The sequence below is a fragment of the Artemia sp. Qi Xiang Cuo genome, chromosome 14 (assembly GCF_049724085.1).
Source record: "Artemia sp. Qi Xiang Cuo chromosome 14, ASM4972408v1, whole genome shotgun sequence".
NCBI lineage: Eukaryota > Metazoa > Arthropoda > Branchiopoda > Anostraca > Artemiidae > Artemia > Artemia sp. Qi Xiang Cuo.
The window spans coordinates 24,341,290-24,360,158 of record NC_142807.1 but is presented as its reverse complement, the minus strand read 5'-3'; the positions used below and the strand labels follow the sequence as shown (position 1 = coordinate 24,360,158).

At 37.3% G+C, this 18,869-nt stretch overlaps 1 protein-coding gene across 2 annotated transcripts in view; it reads right to left on the bottom strand.

Annotated features, from left to right (window-relative positions):
- rictor (rapamycin-insensitive companion of Tor) overlaps positions 1–18,869 on the bottom strand; it is a 211,888-nt gene that overhangs the window by 24,444 nt on the left and 168,575 nt on the right. The gene's annotated exons all lie outside the window — the stretch shown is intronic.

The window sequence follows — 18,869 nt, the reverse complement described above, 5'->3', positions numbered from 1 at the left end:
CACACACAGAGACTACACACAACTAGAGCCGAAACACACATAGAGACACCACACACAGACACACACAACACCCACACAGAGACTACACAAACACACACACACACACAGACTACAAACTCAAAGTGACGACTTACACACAGAGATGACAATCACACAGAAACGACACACACATACACAGAGACGACACACACATAGACAAAACACAGATACAGAGACGACACACACACAGAGACGACAACACATAGAGAGACGACACGCACACAAAGACGACAAACACACACAGACAACACACACACACAGATACGAAATACCCACAGAGACGACACATGCACAGAGACGACACACACACACACACAGAGTCCACTCACACAGAGAGAGGACAAACACACAGAGACGACAGACACAAAGAGACGAATCACACACACAGAGGACAAACACACACAAACGACACATAGAGACGATACATGGACAGAGACGAAACACACACACAGAGTCAACACACACAGAGAGACGAGACATGGCGTATCTGATGAAATAATTTAGGTCTTATGATCAATTTAATTTTTTTTTTAATAAAGTAGTCTTTTTTAGTAAGGACACTCATAACAACACGCACACAGAGAGAACACACACACACACACAGAGACGACACCCATATAGAGACGACACACACACAGAGACGACATACTCAAAGTGACGACTGACACATAGAGACGACACACACACACACACTCACAGAGACGACACAACACAGAGACGAGACACATAGAGACGACACACACACACACACACAGATGACAAACACACGGAGACAACACACACACACAAAGAGACGACACACACACAGAGACGACACACACACACAGAGCCAACTCACGCACAGAGAGGACAAGCTCTTGGTCAGAAATAGAGGCTGTTTCCAAAGATTTATAATAAGAAAAAAATTGTCAGGTGTGCCTACACATTGCAAAAAAAGTGACCAGCACGAAAACTCCACGTTTTCAACCAGACTGGTTGAAAACGGGTTAATCTAGTTGGGTTAATCTAAGTTGGGTTAATCTAGGTTCACTTAGAGTGGCGCGCCACTCTATGTGAACCTAGATTAACCCAACTTTTTGGATATCTCTCTCACTATGACTCTCTGTTGGACCAAGAGCTTGTCCTCTCTGTGCGTGAGTTGGCTCTGTGTGTGTGTGTCGTCTCTGTGCGTGTGTCGTCTCTTTGTGTGTTTCGTATATGTGTGTGTGTGTGTGTCGTCTCTATGTGTCTCATCTCTGTGTGTTTTGTCGTCTCTGTGTGTGTGTGTGTGTGTGTCTTCTATTTGTGTATGTCGTCACTTTGTGTTTGTCGTCTCTGTGTGTGTTTCGTCCGTGTATGGGTGTCGTCTCTTTGTATGTGTTTTCTCTCTGTGTGATTATTTTAATTAGTGACCTTACTAAAAAAAAAACTACTTTATTAAAAAAAAAATAAATTAAATTGATCATAAGACCTAAATTATTTCATCAGATACGCCATGTCTCGTCTCTCTGTGTGTGTTGACTCTGTGTGTGTGTATCGTCTCTGTCCATGTGTAGTCTCTATGTGTCGTTTCTTTGTGTTTGTCGTCTCTGTGTGTGTTTTGTATCTTCTTGTCTGTAGTGTATGTGTGTTTTTACTCTCTCTGTGTGTGTGGACTCTGTGTGTGTGTGTGTGTGTCGTCTCTGTGCATGTGTCGTCTCTGTGGGTATTTCGTATGTGTGTGTGTGTTGTCTCTGTGTATTTGTCGTCTCTGCGTGCGTGTCGTCTCTCTATGTGTTGTCGTCTCTGTGTGTGTGTCGTCTCTGTGTCTGTGTTGTCTCTATGTGTGTGTCGTTTCTGTGTATGTGTGTGTGTGTCGTTTCTGTGTGATGTTCGTCTCTGTGTGTGTGTCGTGTCTTTTTGTAAGTCATCACTTTATGTGTTTAGTCTATGTGTGTGTGTCGTCTGTGTGTGTGTGTGTTTTTGTAGTCTCTGTGTGGAGGTTGTCTGTGTGTGTGTGTTGTCTCTATGTGTGTGTCGTCCCTATGTGTGTTTCGTATCTATGTGTGTGTGACGTCTCTTTGTGTGTGTCATCTCTACGTGTGCGTTTGTCATTTCTGTGTGTGTGTGTGTCTCGTCTCTCTGTGTGTGTTGACTCTGTGTGTGTGTATCTTCTCTGTGATTGTGTCGTATCTATATGTCTGGTCTGTGTGTTTGTCCTCTGTTTGTGTATTTCATATCTTTTTGTCTTTAGTCGCTATTTGTTTGTACTATGTTTGTTTTTGTGGACTATGTTTGTGTGTGTAGTATCTGTGGGTGTTTCGTATCTCTGTGTCTGTCATATCTATGTCTGTGTTGTCTCTGTGTGTGTCGTCTCTATGTGTGTGTGTCGTTTCTGTGTGTTTGTCCCCTCTGTGCGTGTGTCGTCGGTGTGTGTGTTTAGTATCTGTGTGTTTGTTGTCTCTGTGTGTTTGTCGTCTCTGTTTGCGTGTCGTCTCTCTATGTGTGCCGTCTCTGTGTGTTTGTCGTCTCTGTGTGTGTGTCGTCTCTATGTGTCAGTCGTCACTTTGAGTATGTCTTCTCTGTGTGTGTGTCGTCTCTCTCTATGTGTCGTCTCTGCGTGTTTGTCGTCTCTGTGTGTGTGTCGTCTCTATGTGTAAGTCGTCACTTTGAGTGTGTCGTCTCTGTGTGTGTGTCGTCTCTGTGTGGATGTTGTCTCTGTGTGTGTGTGTGTTGTCTCTATGTTTGTGTCGTCTCTTTGTGTGTTTCGTATCTGTGTGTGCGTGTGACGTCTGTTTGTGTCGTTTCTGTGTGTTTGTCCTCTCTGTGTGTGATTCGTCTCTTTGTGTCTGTCGTCTCTGTGTGTTTGTCCTCTCTCTGTGTGAGTGGACTCTGTGTGTGTGTGTTGTCTGTGTGTATTAGTGTTATCTTTGTGTTTGTCTTATCTGTGTTTGTGTGTGGTGTCTTTGTGTTTTTCGTCTCTGTGTGAGTGTCGTCTCTCTATGTGTTTTAGTCTCTGTGTGTGTGTCATCTCTGTGTCTGTGTTGTCTCTCTGTGTGTGTCGTCTCTGTGTTTGTGTTTCGTTTCTGTGTGTTTGTCGTCTCTGTGTGTGTGTCGTCTCTATGTGTAAGTTGTCTCTGTGTGTGTGTCGTCTCTGTGTGTGTGTTTGTGTCGTCTCTGTGTGGATGTTGTCTGTGTGTGTGTGTTGTCTCTATGTGTGTGTCGTCCCTATGTGTGTTTCGTATCTATGTGTGTGTGACGTCTCTTTGTGTGTGTCATCTCTATGTGTGTTTGTCATTTCTGTGTGAGTGTGTGTGTCTAGTCTCTCTGTGTGTGTTGACTCTGTGTGTGTGTATTGTCTCTGTGAAGGTGTCGTCTCTATGTGTCGTTTCTGTGTGTTTGTCCTCTCTGTGTGTGATTCGTCTCTTTGTGTCTGTCGTCTCTGTGTGTTTGTCCTCTGTGTGTGTGAGTGGACTCTGAGTGTGTGTGTCGTCTCTGTGGGTGTTTCGTATCTGTGTGTCTGTCATCTCTATGTCTGTGTTGTCTCTATGTGTGTGTCGTCTCTGTGTGTGTGTTTGTGTAGTCTCTGTGTGGATGTTGTGTGTGTGTGTGTGTGTTGTCTCTTTGTGTGTGTCGTCCCTATGTGTGTTTCGTATCTGTGTGTGTGTGACGTCTCTTTGTGTGTGTCATCTCTGTGTGTGTGTGTGTGTGTGTCTCGTCTCTCTGTGTGTGTTGACTCTGTGTGTGTGTATCGTCTCTGTGCATGTGTCGTCTCTATGTGTCGTTTCTGTGTGTTTGTACTCTCTGTGTGTGATTCGTCTCTTTGTGTCTGTCGTCTCTGTGTGTTTGGCCTCTCTGTTTGTGAGTGGTCTCTGTGTGTGTGTGTAGTGTCTGTGGGTGTGTCGTCTGTGTGTGTCGGTCCTCTTTCTGTGTTTGTTGTGTGTATGTGTGTGTTGTTTCTGTGTGTGTGTCGTGTCTGTGTGTGTGTCCTCTCTGTGCGTGTGTTGTCGCTGTGTGCGTTTCGTATCTATGCGTGTGTTGTCTCTGTGTGTGTGTCTTCTCTATGTGTAAGTCGTCACTTTGAGTGTGTCGTCTCTGTGTGTGTGTCGTCTCTCTATGTATGTAGTCTCTTTGTGTGGGTTGTATGTGTGTATGTGTCGTCTCTATGTGTAAGTCTTCACTTTGACTGTGCCGTCTCTGTGTGTGTGTCGTCTCTGTGTGGATGTTGTCTGTGTGTGTGTGTGTGTTGTCTCTATGTGTGTGTCGTCTATATGTGTGTTTCGTATCTGTGTGTTTGTGTGACGTCTCTGTGTGTGTGTCGTCTCTATGTGTGTTTTGTCATTTCTGTGTGCGTGTCTCGTCTCTCTGTGTGTGTTGACTCTGTGTGTGTGTGTCGTCTCTGTGGATGTGTCGTCTCTCTGTGTCGTGTATGTGTGTTTGTCCTCTCTGTGTGTGTTTCGTCTCTGTTTGTCTGTCGTCTCTGTGTGTTTGTCGTCTCTGTGTGTGTGTCGTCTCTATGTATAAGTCGTCTCTGTGTGTGTGTCGTCTCTCTCTGTGTGTCGCCTGTGTGTGTTTGTTGTCTGTGTGTGTATGTCGTCTCTATGTGTAAGTCGTCACTTTGAGTGTGTCGTCTCTAATGTTCCTTTAGTAGCTACGCAATTAGGCTAAAGCTCAGAAAAGTAAAAAAATAGCAACCCACACATCCCAAATTATAGATTTCAGACAACACACACCAACGAAAGACTAAGAAATCTAGCTCTGAAAAGTCCAACTTGCAAACTACACATCCCAAATCATAATTTTCCGACAATACACACCTATGAAAGGGGTAAGAAATCCAGCTCAGAAAAGTCAAAAATAGCAAACCATCCACCCCAAATCATAGGTTTCAGACATCACATACCTATGAAAGACTAAGAAATCCAACTCCAAAAAGTCTAAAATAGTAACCCATACACCCCGAAACATAAGTTTCAGACAACAGTCATCTACGAAAGATGGGGGCCCGGGGAGGGCCTTTGAGGGTCTGAGGGGGCCCTTGAGGGCTGGGTGGTCCTTTGGGAGTTTGGGGGACCTTTGAGGACTGCTGGTTTCCTTCAGGGTTGGGGTAGGAGGACCTGAATCCTTTGGGGTTGGGGTAGGAGACCTCACAACACTGTTCAAATGGAACTTGTGTATTATAACGACCACAGAGTTTCACCTTCAAATCCTCTTCTAAAATCATCTTTTAAATCATCTTTTAAAATGTCACTATACCCTCCATGTAACTGAACCACTGTATAACCGAAACCCTGCACAACTGAACCCCCGTGCTACTGAAATCTCGTGCTACTGAACCCTCGTGCAACTCAACCCAATTTAACTACACCCCCGTGTAAAACTGAACCCTCGTGCAAGTCAACCCCCCATGCAACCTATGATTTCTCGTAGGCCACTGGGCTAATTTGGCTTTTGTGTGTGCCCCCATTGTTTTTGTGTGGGTTCCATTGTAACTGAATCCCCGTGTAACTGAACCCCAAGCAAGTGAATCCCCATGCATCTGAACCCTCTTGCAAGTGAGACCTCTTTAACTGAACCCCCGTATAACCGAAACCCTGCACAACTAAACCCCCCGTTTTTATTTATTTAATTATGTAAAAGATCAAAAGTCTGTCTCATCCTTAACTCCTTACTCTTTATGGTGAAGTTGGCTTTTTTTTTCCAAATTTTTAAAGAAAATCTGTTATGAGTTTTAAACTTGCTCCTTACTTTAGTTGAAAAATCTTTTATATTTGTACTCAACCCAATTTAACTAAACTCCCGTGTAACTGTACCCCTTTAACTGAACCCTCGTGCAAGTCAACCCCCCATGCAACCCATGATTGCTCGTAGGCCACTGGGCTAATTTGGCTTTTGTGTGTTCCCTCGTTGTTTTTTTGTGTGGGTTCCATTGTAACTGAATCCCCGTGTAACTTAACCCCAAGAAAGTGAATCCCCATGCATCTGAACCTTCGTGCAAGTGAGACCTCTTTAAATGAACCCCTGTATCACTGAAACCCTGTACAAATGAATCCCCGCCCCCCCCCGTTTTTATTTATTTAATTATGTAAAAGATCAAAAGTCTGTCTCATCCTTAACTCCTTGCTCTTTATTGTGAAGTTGGCTTTTTTTTTCAAATTTTTAAAGAAAATCGGTTATGAGTTTTAAAACTTGCTCCTTATTTTAGTTGAAAAATCTTTTATATTTGTTTAATTACATTTCATGAGACTGTAAAGAATGTAGGAAATAATCGAATCAAAACCCAAAACGAGCAGAAATTAACATAAGTTTGGTGCAAAAATCCTCTTTTCATTTGCAAATTTTCTTTAAAAATTTGGAAAAAACCTATGTACGGATGATTTCCCGTGAAACTTGTAGCAATTCACCTCCTGGAAAATTCCTCCCCATGGAAAATTCTCCTTGTGGAAAATCCCTGCAGTGAACTCAAAATTTGGTACTTACGTGTTACCCCCGACAACACTCAAGGAATGAAGTTAAGTTAATCCTAATCAAATGTCCTAAAACATGATGAAAATATAATACTTTAGTAACCAAAATATTCAAATGCTCCCAAGGAGACACACATATCCCAAAGAGACATACACGACCCCTAACTCTCCAAAACATCACTTGTGTATTATACAGTGCATAACCACCCCATCTCCTCCAATTCGCAAATCCCATTACTCCTTTGTTTTTGCAAATGTTAATCAAACGTTTCCGATTCGTCGTTAGGTATTTTTCAAATTTATAACAAATTACCTCAGTTAACAGCTCCTTTGGGGTTACCTTAACTGTTAATCAGTTTAATCCTTTTTTTTCTCCACTGATACAATCAATCACTAATTAATATCATTCATTGTCTAAGTAAATTAAGTTATCTCCTGCCCTACAGAAATGAGGGGATAAACCATTTTTTTTGTCTGCTTTTCAAAATGATGGTATTTGGAAATCTGTCATTTAACACTAAGAAGTAAATTGAGTAACCCCTTTCGCAATAACAATAGTCTTAGCAACGATTAAATCTCATTGTCGGCGACAATTCAATCAGATCACAGTAGTGAAAATGGAGTACCTTTTCGCGAAAAATTCACAAATCTCGTAAACTAAAGAAGTAATTACCCTTTTCAAAAAAAATTAGTCCTTCTATTAATGAACCCATGAAACGAAACCAGTCTGATAGCATCACACACAATCTCGCTCCTATTTCCAAAAATGGAATGCATTTAGCGTTCGTAGTAATAGGTTTAAAAACCTATTAGCCAATTTAAAAAAAAAAACAACCTACTAATCAATTTACAGATGAATGACCACGGATTTAACCTAAAAAAAAACTTGTATATCATGAACTAGAAATCTACGTCAGAAAAACTTGTCCTTAAATTGCGTAAATCTCTTGACAAAGAAAGAGTGTAATGACCAGTAGAATAGAATTACCTACCAGAAAAACCGGAAGGAACATAAAGGCTCAGAAATGGTAGTTCCTACTCTACTGATTAACTCATCCTCAAAGACATATTTATTAGATTTTCGACTATGCTGAACAAAATAGCTATCTCAAAATTTTGATTGGGTGACTTTGGGAAAAGAAAGAGCGTGGGAGGGGGCCAAGCTGCCCTCCAATTTTTTTGGTCACTTAAAAAGGGCAGTAGAGCTTTTAATTTCCGTTCAAATGAGCCCTCTTACATTATTCTAGGACTACTGGATCGATAAGATCACCCCTGAAGAAGAAAAAAAAAACAAAAAACAAATAAACACGCATCTGTGATCTTTCTTCTGACAAAAAAAAAAAAAATTACAAAATTCCACATTTTTACAGATAGGAGCTTGAAACTTCCGCAGTAGGGTTTTCTGATACGCTGAATCTGATGGTGTGATTTTCATTAATATTATATGACATTTTGGGGGTGTTTCCCCCCTTTTTCGAAAGGCAAATTTTCTCAGGCGCGTAACTTTTGATGGGTAAAACTAAACTTAATGAAACTTATATATTTTAAATCAGCATAAAAATCTGATTTTATTGATCTATCTACGGGTATTAAAATTCCGGATTTTAGAGTTTCGGTTAGTATTGAGCCGGGTCGCTCCTTACTTACAGTTCGTTACCACGAACTCTTTGATATATGTTTTTGTCCTTTTCGCTTCTTATCTGTCCACTGGCTGATGTTACCCTCGTTTTCGTGGTCATTTTTTTTCTTGTTTGTCATACGTCATCTTTAGTCTGCGTGGTCTTAGAATGTACTTCATTGACGAGACTTCGAAGAATGAATAGTTAGTCTACCTCCATTAATTCTTTTCAGTAATCTTGGTTAATATGACCATTTTCTTTTTTATTTTGTTGATGTTATGACAAATAAAAAAATACTGCTAGAAATAAAAAGTGTTTCAGTAAAGCACAAATAACGCTCTGGTTTTTAGAAGTCTTAGGGGCAACACAGAGGCTCCTGTGTGTGGCAATTTCCGTTCGTTTTAAATTTGGCTTAATAATTCATCGTGACTTCTCTTTGTTCTGGGACTCATTTAGTCATTGACAATGATTTCTGTTGGATTTAAAATTGAATCATTATTTCTGATCGTCATTGATCTAATGCAGCTTTTTAATTGTCTTTGAAAAACTTCTTTTTGGAAGAAAGATTTTTAGAATTAATATATGAGAAATAGCAAAACAACTGTTGGATAGAGAAAATGTATGCTTCACAGAATTTTATGGCTTCAACAGTTTATCTGTTTATTCAAGGGAGCTACACAAATATAGCCATACATGGCTACGACACACAGATAGACAAATACTTCTTACCACATGAATTTGTTTGTTTTCACTAACTGCTTAAATATCAGAAGATCTGGAGAATCTAACCACGTTTTTACTCCACTCTTTTCTTAGCATTTATTTTTTTTTTTTTTTTTTTTTGGTGATATAAAATGTTAGTGCAAACAGTTCAAAAAAAATAACTGTGTCTAAAAATCATGGTAATCTTTATTGTACAGGGTACATAATCAAATTTCCCACAAAACCGAAGTTAAAAAGTGCATTTCATTGGTGAAAATGCAAGCTGTAATAGTACAATAAATGAAGTTAGCGGTCTGCAGAGCAGTCGACGATCGTAGACTACCAAGGCAGGTCACAGACGACCTGCACCAAAACTGTTCCCTTTCCATCTTACTTGCAGCATTATAACTACTACTACAAGCCTGTCATAGAATTCAGCTACTGTGGTCGAAATACTTGCCCCCCCCCCCCCCCACCGAATAGGCTACGCCAATTTTATATAAACAAGCGTCACCGAAAAAACATAATCCAACTATTGAAGCAACATGCCGAGATTGTTTCCGACAGTCTATCTTGGTGAATGGTGACACTAATCTTACACCATAGGATTTATCCCCATGTAAAGAGCAATTATTTACAATTAACGCTCTGGCGTTATGATATTCAGTCTCCGGCAAATTATTTTTATGAATCACAAGTTCTTGTCACCCCTATTCGCTCACTGGCTTCTTCGTTGACTCGTTTTGGAGCGTATAGAATCTCTTTGGTTAATTATGAAAGAGATAAATTTTCAATAGGATACCAAATCCTTTCTATAGCAAATAGGCTTAAATTAAATACTAAATTTAAAAATCTTAATATCCGATCACTTTTAAAGACTAAATTAGTAGAATATATTGTTAACCTTTGATGACGGGGTGATTCTTCTTGATAATTTGTTCTATATGTTATGTTTTTTTTTTTTGTTTATCATCTTCATCTTTATTTTTGGTGGACTTGAACTCATTGTAATAATGGTTAGCCTTCCTTTAACGCTTTGCTCCCTGTAGGCTCTATTTAATTATTTTCGTTTGTTTATATTTGTATGAAATAAAATCTATCTATCTAAGTGTCCCTAGGAAAGTCGGGGGGAAACACAAAAAATCAAAAGAAAGCTCTTATTGAACGAAATTCTTAAACTCTTGCGTTAAACTTTGCTAACTAAACAGAGAGGGTTAAAAAAGGAAATTTAAATTTAGCCATCAATCCGTCTCATTAATAAGGAATACTTTTCTTATGACGCTTTTATTGATTGTTAAAGGCTCTCTTGGGAACAAAGGAACTGTTAATGCTCTAATCATCCCAGGAAAATTTAATAACGTACCAAACAGATGGTAACGAGAACTGTACCAAACCCAAAAGTATGAAACAAATTTATGAACTGTAAAACCATGATGAACACAGAGACAAATGAAACAAAAGAGTTAGATAAGGAAAAGAAGACATTCATATAAGAGTCTGCAACATAAATAAATTTTTTTTCTATTCCTAATTTTTATGAGGCCCAATACCATCGAGCCCAAAGCTGAATCACCTCTTATATATTTCAAAACGAGCTACTTTGCTTCTTGAAGAGTTTCTTGAAGAGTTACGCTACACTCCCAATGTGTAGGCTCCTTAAGAACATTATTACACGAAGACATTTAGGTACTTTAGTAGTAGCCGGCCAACACGCTATAAGTGAAGTTTGGTTAATGCTAATTAAATAAAGATAATTTCTTAAACCACATTGGCCTGACATCACATAAAGAAAGAAAAACGAGCAAAAATGGGGTTTTTATAGGCCAAATGAAAATACTGAAAAAACAAAGCGAATATTTCGAGAGGACAAACGCCTCTCTTCTTCAGCGCGAAACGAAACGATGTATCCAAAGAAAGTGCCGAAGAGAAAAAAACAACAACAAAAAACAAACGCGGAGAGTCAATGTGAAAAAAAACAAAAAACCAAAGAAAAAACCAAAAACTTAAAAGATGAATAAAATTCAATAAAAGCCAAAAATTAAAAGAATTAAAACCAAATACCTAACAACCATAAAAGCGAGTTATTCGCCAATATCCGCGATTTGCACAAAATCCAAAAAAAAAAAAAAAATATGAACTGCCATCGACGGATACTAGCGAACAACTGACAAAGAAAAGGAAACAATTCATTCACTTAAAAAACAAAACGAACCAGCAATTAAATTAGTTGGAGACTTATGTCATTTGATTTTGGATTTTAAAGGAGACATTTCTGGAAGAAATCTTGTGAGACATAGAGAACCGTTTACATATATGATTAGATGATTTAAAAAGTGATTCAAGTTTAATTTCAAGGACTACTATAGTATCGGTTTCTCTGTCGATAAATCTGAAATACCACTCGTTCATTTAATTTTTGGCTTTTATTGAATTTTATTCATCTTTTAAGTTATTGTTTTTTTCTTTGTTTTTTTTGTTCTTTTAACATTGACTTTCCGTGTTTGTTTTTTGTTGTTGTTTTTTTCTCTTCGGCATTTTCCTTGGATACATCGCTTCGTTTCACGCTGAAGAAGAGAGGCGTTTGTCCTCTCGAAATATTCGCTTTTTTTTTTAAGTATTTTAATTTGTCCTATAAAAACCCCATTTTTGCTCGTTTTTCTTTCTTTATGTAATTAAATAAAACAAAGTATGATAAAAAAGTAATAGTTTAGAAATAAATTTCGGCTATATATTTGCACATCAGGGGGGTGGGGGGGAGGGGGGTAAACCATAGCATGTATTAAATACGTACCCTAACCTAGGTACCTTTTTTCCCCTAAACCCCAAAAAACAAAAGTTTAAATATTGTAAACGCAATGACAAACCACGGTTTGCAATCCAATTCTCTATTGAAAGAAACCCGTTTAACTAGTTTCCTTTAGCGGTTCTTCTCGCTTTTTGCCCGTCTACTACTAAAGTACCAACATTTATATCCAAGAGGTGTTTATCCCCTGATAGAATTTAAGAAGTATATTTACTGCATACCATGTAAGGGAGACCAACCGTACGAGGAAAGAGGCAATGTGGCATTGCCCTTAGTAACAAAATGAAATGAAATTATTCAGCTGCAATAGGTATTTTTGTGGCTTGTTCCCATTCAAATTATATGAAAACAAATTGACGGTGCGAAAAGCTTAAAAGTTTTATTTTTGCTCTCCAGTCAAATTATGAAAATGTGAGACACGCTTCGGGTTCTGGGCATGGAAATGCAGAAGCAATGACAAGAGACATACTTCCTTACTATTTGACAAATTTAGTGTTTCATTTAATTTTTCTCAAAAACTGTGACAAAAGGTCCAACAAAATATACCTATCTGCTAAGCTCAGGGAAAATAAAAAAATTTAAATGAATACATAAAATTTCCAACTCTAGCACTTCTTTTCCTTGAAGAATACATAAGAAAATTTTAATTTAGAGACAGCAGTTTTGGTCGCTTAAGTGTTCAAAATTCCTTTTTATATTCGATTTATTTCTCGACAGTTAATTTTCACTATAGAAATGCTTATTCAGGATAGAGTGGGAACTGACAAGATAAAATTAATATACTCCATCTGAAAATCTCCAGGAATTCAGTGAAAAGGAAATGATCAAATGGCTTCAGTCAAGATCCGGCGCAGAGCTCTAACATTGCCTAACGCATATGGCTGCAATTTATTATTTGATTTAATTATTTCTTTCTTTCCCTCGGCCACTTTGCATAGAAGAGGTGGTTGTAAAAACTTCGGAAGGGGGCTCATTCGGCTAAAGTCCCAACCTTTAATATACCGAGACACATTGGTTTCACCAAAACGGGACCAGAAATGGGCCAAAATCCTTTGTCACGGGCACTTTAAATGAAACGAATGATGGTGGAAACTTGAGAGGGGACTCATTCGATCAGATATTGGTAAGCTTTACTGGTCTTTCTAATGCCTGAAGGGGATTGGAGGGCATCCAGCCTCCTTTCCATGCCTCTTTCTACTACCCGACCTCCCTTCGTAACTCTCATATTATTGGATCATAATTTTAATAGTCATTTTTTCACCCACATCGGAAGGTCTAATAAGCATACCCCTTGGGGTTACCATCACCCCCACAGCCTCAATGACGAAACCGTTAATTATTTAAAACTTATCCATAGCTTTAGTAGAAAAGACGGTAATGTTTAGTCTTGGTTGCCAGATTAGCAAAAACGTCTTAGGGATCTTTCGCTAGGCCAAGATTCGTAGTTTCAAAGGATATACTCTGGAAAAGACAACCATATCTGATTAAATAAAAAGGCACGATGTCCACCCAAGTTTTCAAATTATTTGCAATACTTTGGAATAGCCTAGAGGACCGAATTGATCTTTCAGGTAATGTCGAGGGGGAGGGAGGTCAATTGACCCCAAATTGCGACTTGGGGAGGGGGAGAAGTAAATTAAAAGACACTTTTTCTAACCAAGTCACCAAAACAGCATACCTGCAATATCTTTAGGGCAGTTTGGAGGATGAAGTTGAATATTTTAGGTACAGTTGGTGGAAAAGAAGTGGGCGGTTGTGGCAATCGGGGACAAAAAACAATTTTTGCCTCCGATCTCCCAAAACGTTTTTGTACCCTATGCAACTATGGGAATTGTACCTTTTTATAGTCTATACACGATTGAGTGGTGAGTAAAGATGGTGGTAAAGATGGTAAAGATGGTAAAGATCGGTGGTAAAGATGAAACTTTAAAGAGGAGTGAGAGAAGGAAAAAGGGAGAGGCAAGAAGGTCTCAAATTTTGTTGATGGATAGGGTGGCAAAAAAAGCTTTTCTTCGGTCCACCAAAACCTCTCGCACTATAAAGCCATATGTGACCTGTATACAAAAATTGTGACACGCAAAACTAGGACCTTAATTCTTGTCTCTATCTACGGATCTGCTGTGGATTTTAAGCCATTTAAACAGGTCAATTAAGACTTCAGGACCAAAGAAACCTGATAAGACAAAAAATAAAAGGAAACATATCTGGTTTAGATTAACAAAACAAATCTGGTTGGATATATTCTTGACGTCCTACTTTTTCTTAGAACAAAAACAAAAATAATTTTTTATTTCATTAACGGTCTGGACAAGCATTTAAAAAAACAACTTTTTTTTGTAAAAAGTCACTAAACAGCAGATAAAAATAACAGACTCTGACTTATTAAGGCAAACATTGATCTAACCAGTCTTAATATTAATAGACAGCAATGTAAGATTTGAAACTGTAGGAATACATTTAAGTTCTACTTGGAATAAAAAAAACTAACAAACAGAAATCTAGTTATTTCTTCCTTTAGATAGGAGAATTTCGAGATATGACGCCAACTCTGAGGCTACATCCACAAACAACAATGCCAAACTTTACACGAAAATTCGAGAAGTGGAAGATGCTGTAAATTGAAATGCCTTTGTTCTTTACTTTTGTTTTTGATTCGTTCTGATTCTGGTTGGCGCTTATTTTCTAACCGCATATTTGTTTGTTCTTCATTTTCGTTTTTGATTCGTTGTAATCCTCGTTTTCGCAAGTCTTCCAACCCCAGATTTCTTTGTTTGTCATTGTCGTTTTTGACTTGTTGTAATTCTTGCTGTCGCTTATATTCTAACCGCACATTTCTTTGTTCTTCACTTTCGTTTTTGGCTCATTATATTTATCGTTTTCGCAAGTATTCTAACCGCATATTAGTTTGTTCTCCATTTACGCGTATCATTACTCTATATTTTTTCAATGCCCTTTGCCTTAGCTGCTCGAAATAGATCTGGTCACATATGATAGTCTAGGTTGTACATTTTCACCTATTGTGAATTCACATTTTTTGTGGCGTCCTCTTTATTTTGGCTCATTTGACAGTCTATGTTGTTCATTTGGAGTAATTGTTAATTTACGTTTTTGTGCTCAAGGTATTATGAAACTACTTAAAAAACCCTTTGTAAATAATTAATAAAAGTTCAAATAAAGGTAAAATTCTATTAATAGACAGTGTTTCACAAAACAGTGATAGAAATTCACAAAAATACCAGATATTTCGGTCACATATGCAGTGACCGTCGTCAGTAGTAAGAGTTTTACTACTGATGACGGTCACTGCATATGTGACCGTCGAAATATCTGGTATTTTTGTGAATTTCTATTACTGTTTGTGAAACTCTGTCTATTAAAAGGATTTTATCCCTATCGGAACTTTTATTTATCGTCATGGAAAGGCAGTGTGGTCTCCGAAATTACCTTTGTAAATAGACTCATTACACCTGGTACTTTATACTTAGCTATGTCTAATTTAGTTTAATCTTTTAAAGTTAACAAGCCAGGCTAATAAACTGTTCGAATATATGAGAGCCGGCGTCCCCCCGGAAAATACCCCCATATGCTAAATTGGGAAGCCAGGTACCTAAAAACTTTGATTATATGTCCTGAGGGGAAACAAAAGGGCCAGATATCAAAAACAGTTTTAGGACAAGGGCTGGTTGGTCTCCAATCACTATCGACTTATAAAAAAAAGGACTAGACCTCTCAATTTCTGATCGAATGAGCATCATCCTAAAATTTTACGACCATGAGACAAAGGTGAGGAAGAGGAAGGAGCCCCCCCCCCCTCTCCTATACGGAATATTATACGAAATTGTAATTCCTATACGGAAATTAAACTAAAAAAAACTTTTCAACGGAAAGTAAGGAGCAACATTAGAGCTTTAACATGACTGCTGAAACACAAGGGCCGTTGAACTGGAATAAGAAACTTTTTTAAAACACTGTAGTCGGTAACAACTCATTCAGTAGCAAATACAATGGAACTTTCCATTTTCAATTGAAATGAACCCCGTCCAAAGTTTATTTGACCACCCTTCTCGTAACAAACCTTATATCTTAACAGTTGGTACCTTGCTTAGCTGCCAGTCCTTGCCCCAAGGGCTGGAAGGGGGGTTGTCAAATCCGGAAGCATGGTATGTGACCTTTGGACTATTTTCAACAAAAAGGCTATTTCAAAATTCTGATCAGATGCGTTTGGGAGAAAACTTAGGGGGGGGGGGGGGTGTCCTCCAACCACTTACGATTCTTAAAAAAGGCAAAAGAACTTTTGATTTGCAATCAAATGAGCCCTCTCCAAAATTTATAAGACCACCCCTTCCACGTGAAGTACCTACGAGAAAAATGAATAAATTAACATTAATACATTAAACCCTTGTGGCTCAATGTATTTATGCATACCCAATTGTGTATGTGTTTATGTATATATTTATCCTGTTTCTCGAAAACGACTCCATAATTCTTTGCAAAAATTAGTATCTTGGTATATTCTCGCATAAAAAAAAAACGATCTAGATAGGTCAGAAGTCTGAGGAAATTCTTCAAGAGCCTTAACTTTGGTTTTTGCAAATGACGCCAAATACTATGTTTTTACATCATATAAGCATTTCTTATGACATCATATAAGTATTTTCTTATATGATTTCATGTACAGCATAAATAAGATTGTTGAGTTTCCAACACAACAGTTATTTATGTAATATAACGTCTGTTGGAAGGCACAAAAAAAAAAAAATGAAAATTTGCAGTTGCAGCTTCTATAAATGATGATTCTTTGGAACCAACACCTGAACTATCGAACGAGATAAGATGTGAAATTTTACAGCCTGGATTATCAATTCCGACAACACCAATATGGACAGCTAAAGCAAAGGCCATTGCTAAATTGTCTGAAGTAATCAAAATCCAAAAACGTGTCAAAAGTGAGAATAAAGAGAGAAGACACGGGCGGTTCAAAATATGCGAAAACGACAATTAGAGCGTTCTAACAATGAAAATGAACAGCAAAGAAATACGCGGTTGGAAGACATCTGACACCGAGCTTGTTTTGATATTTCAAAAACTAGTGATTATCAAGTTAGTATTTTTACGTATATATCTAAATAATTTGCTTCCCTCTTCTTTCTAAAATATTTTTTCCATTAATTGTGATCCCCATAGTCATGATACAAGAGGAGCATCGGATCTAGTACATCAATTTAGAAACACGACTAGAGCTTCCTTTGTAATAAGAAATTTTGCTCCCTGTGTATGGGATATAAACCAGTTGCGACTGGAAATGCAAGTCATCTGGTAACCTTCAAGGCCACAACCAAAAGATTTTTCCTTGCAAAAGAATAGTATTTATGTATATATTTTGTGTAGAATGGTTTTTGTATATGTGTGGATTTAGTGACATTTACAAGTAAAATAATATAAAATAGTATTTTTTTAGAATGCCTAGAATAGAAGATTCCCACCTGCTCCCAACAAGCATTTTGGGGGTTTATTAACAGGTGCAGCAAAAATGTTCTGTATTTTTTTTTGTGAAATAAAATTATCTTATCTAAAAAAACAAGTGAGCGAGTCAAAAATGAATATGAAGAACAGCGGGTCAATGAAAATCAACCTGGACAGCGAGAATCAAAACGTGTCAAAATTGAAAATGATAACGATGATGATTGGGTTTGGGATTTTGATATGGATAATATGATCAATGCCTACCATACCTTTGTTAAAAGAAAACAAAGGCTCAATGATATGTATTTCATAATGAACAAAGATAGGCGGAAGTGTAACGAAGCGAGCAAATTAAATATGAGTGAAGGTAATTGGGTCTAGGGTTTTGACAAAAATTAGTACCTAATTACCTACCATACTTTTGAAAATCAAAAATGTGGACTGGATAAATGGTTGGAAGAAAAACAAGTTTTTGTCCCACAACATAAACAATTAAAAGAAACAAAGGTTTAGCGATACGTTTTTCATAATGACAAAAGACAAGCCAAGGCAAAAGAAGAAGTTTTGTGCCACCACCTGAACAATTAAAAGAAACAAAGGTGGTCTACAATGCCTTCCATACCTTGTAAAATCAAAAACATGGGACTATATAAATCGTCGGAAGAAAAAGAAGTTTTTGTCCCACCACCTGAACAGTTAAAAGAGATAAAGGTTCGGCGATATGTCTTTCATAATGATAAGACAAGCCGAGGCAAAAGTTGAAGGCCCAATAAAAAAAAAATTAATTTTACAAGGGCACCACTTCTAATTTAAGGCCCATTTGGATGCAATGACATCAAGAAAAGGCTCAAATTGTCTGCGTTTAGAAGACAAGCGACAGTGAGAATCTATACATAGAAGCCTGCCACGTGCCCCATACCTTTGTTAAAAAAAAAAAATGGTTCGGCGATATGTACTTCATAATGACGAAAGATAAGCCGAGGTGTAACGAACCAAAAAAATTGAAAATAATAGCGATGGTGATTGGGTTTAATGTACTATATATATATATACATATATACATATATATATATATATATATATATATATATATATATATATATATATATATATATATATATATATATATATATGTATATTATATATATATATATATATATATATATATATATATATATATATATATATATATATATATACATATATATACATATATATATATATATATATATATATATATATATATATATATATATATATATATATATATATATATATATATATATATACATATATTCGCCAGTGAATTTCCGAAACTCTTTTTTCTCTGCTTTGATTCAATTAGCTTTGCAGGTCAGTCGTATGCAAGCTATGATGGTAAAAGTTAAAGTTAGGTTAGATTATGCTAGTTTAGATTAGATTAGGTTAAATTTGGTTATAGATATCAGAAATGATATCAGAATAGATATTAGATATAAACCTAAGCTAATCTAACCAAACCTAATCTAAACTAACCTGTCATCATCAAGCCTTGCATTAAATTGAAAAAGTTGACTGACAACGCTGACTAAATCCGAGAAGAAAAAAAGGTATTTCGGACATTAAATGTTGAATGTCGACATTTACGTATTTTGGAGATTCACCGCTGAATGTCGGCATTTACAATTTACGGACAATCACGGTAAGATATACATATTGTTGCTTAGGCTGCGAAACAACAGTTTTTGCTCATTTTAAGTTTTAACTGCGTTCTTTTCTTCCGTTAAAAAGAACTGTGTTTCTGAAAAAATTAACAATCACCAAGAACTAAAACAAAAT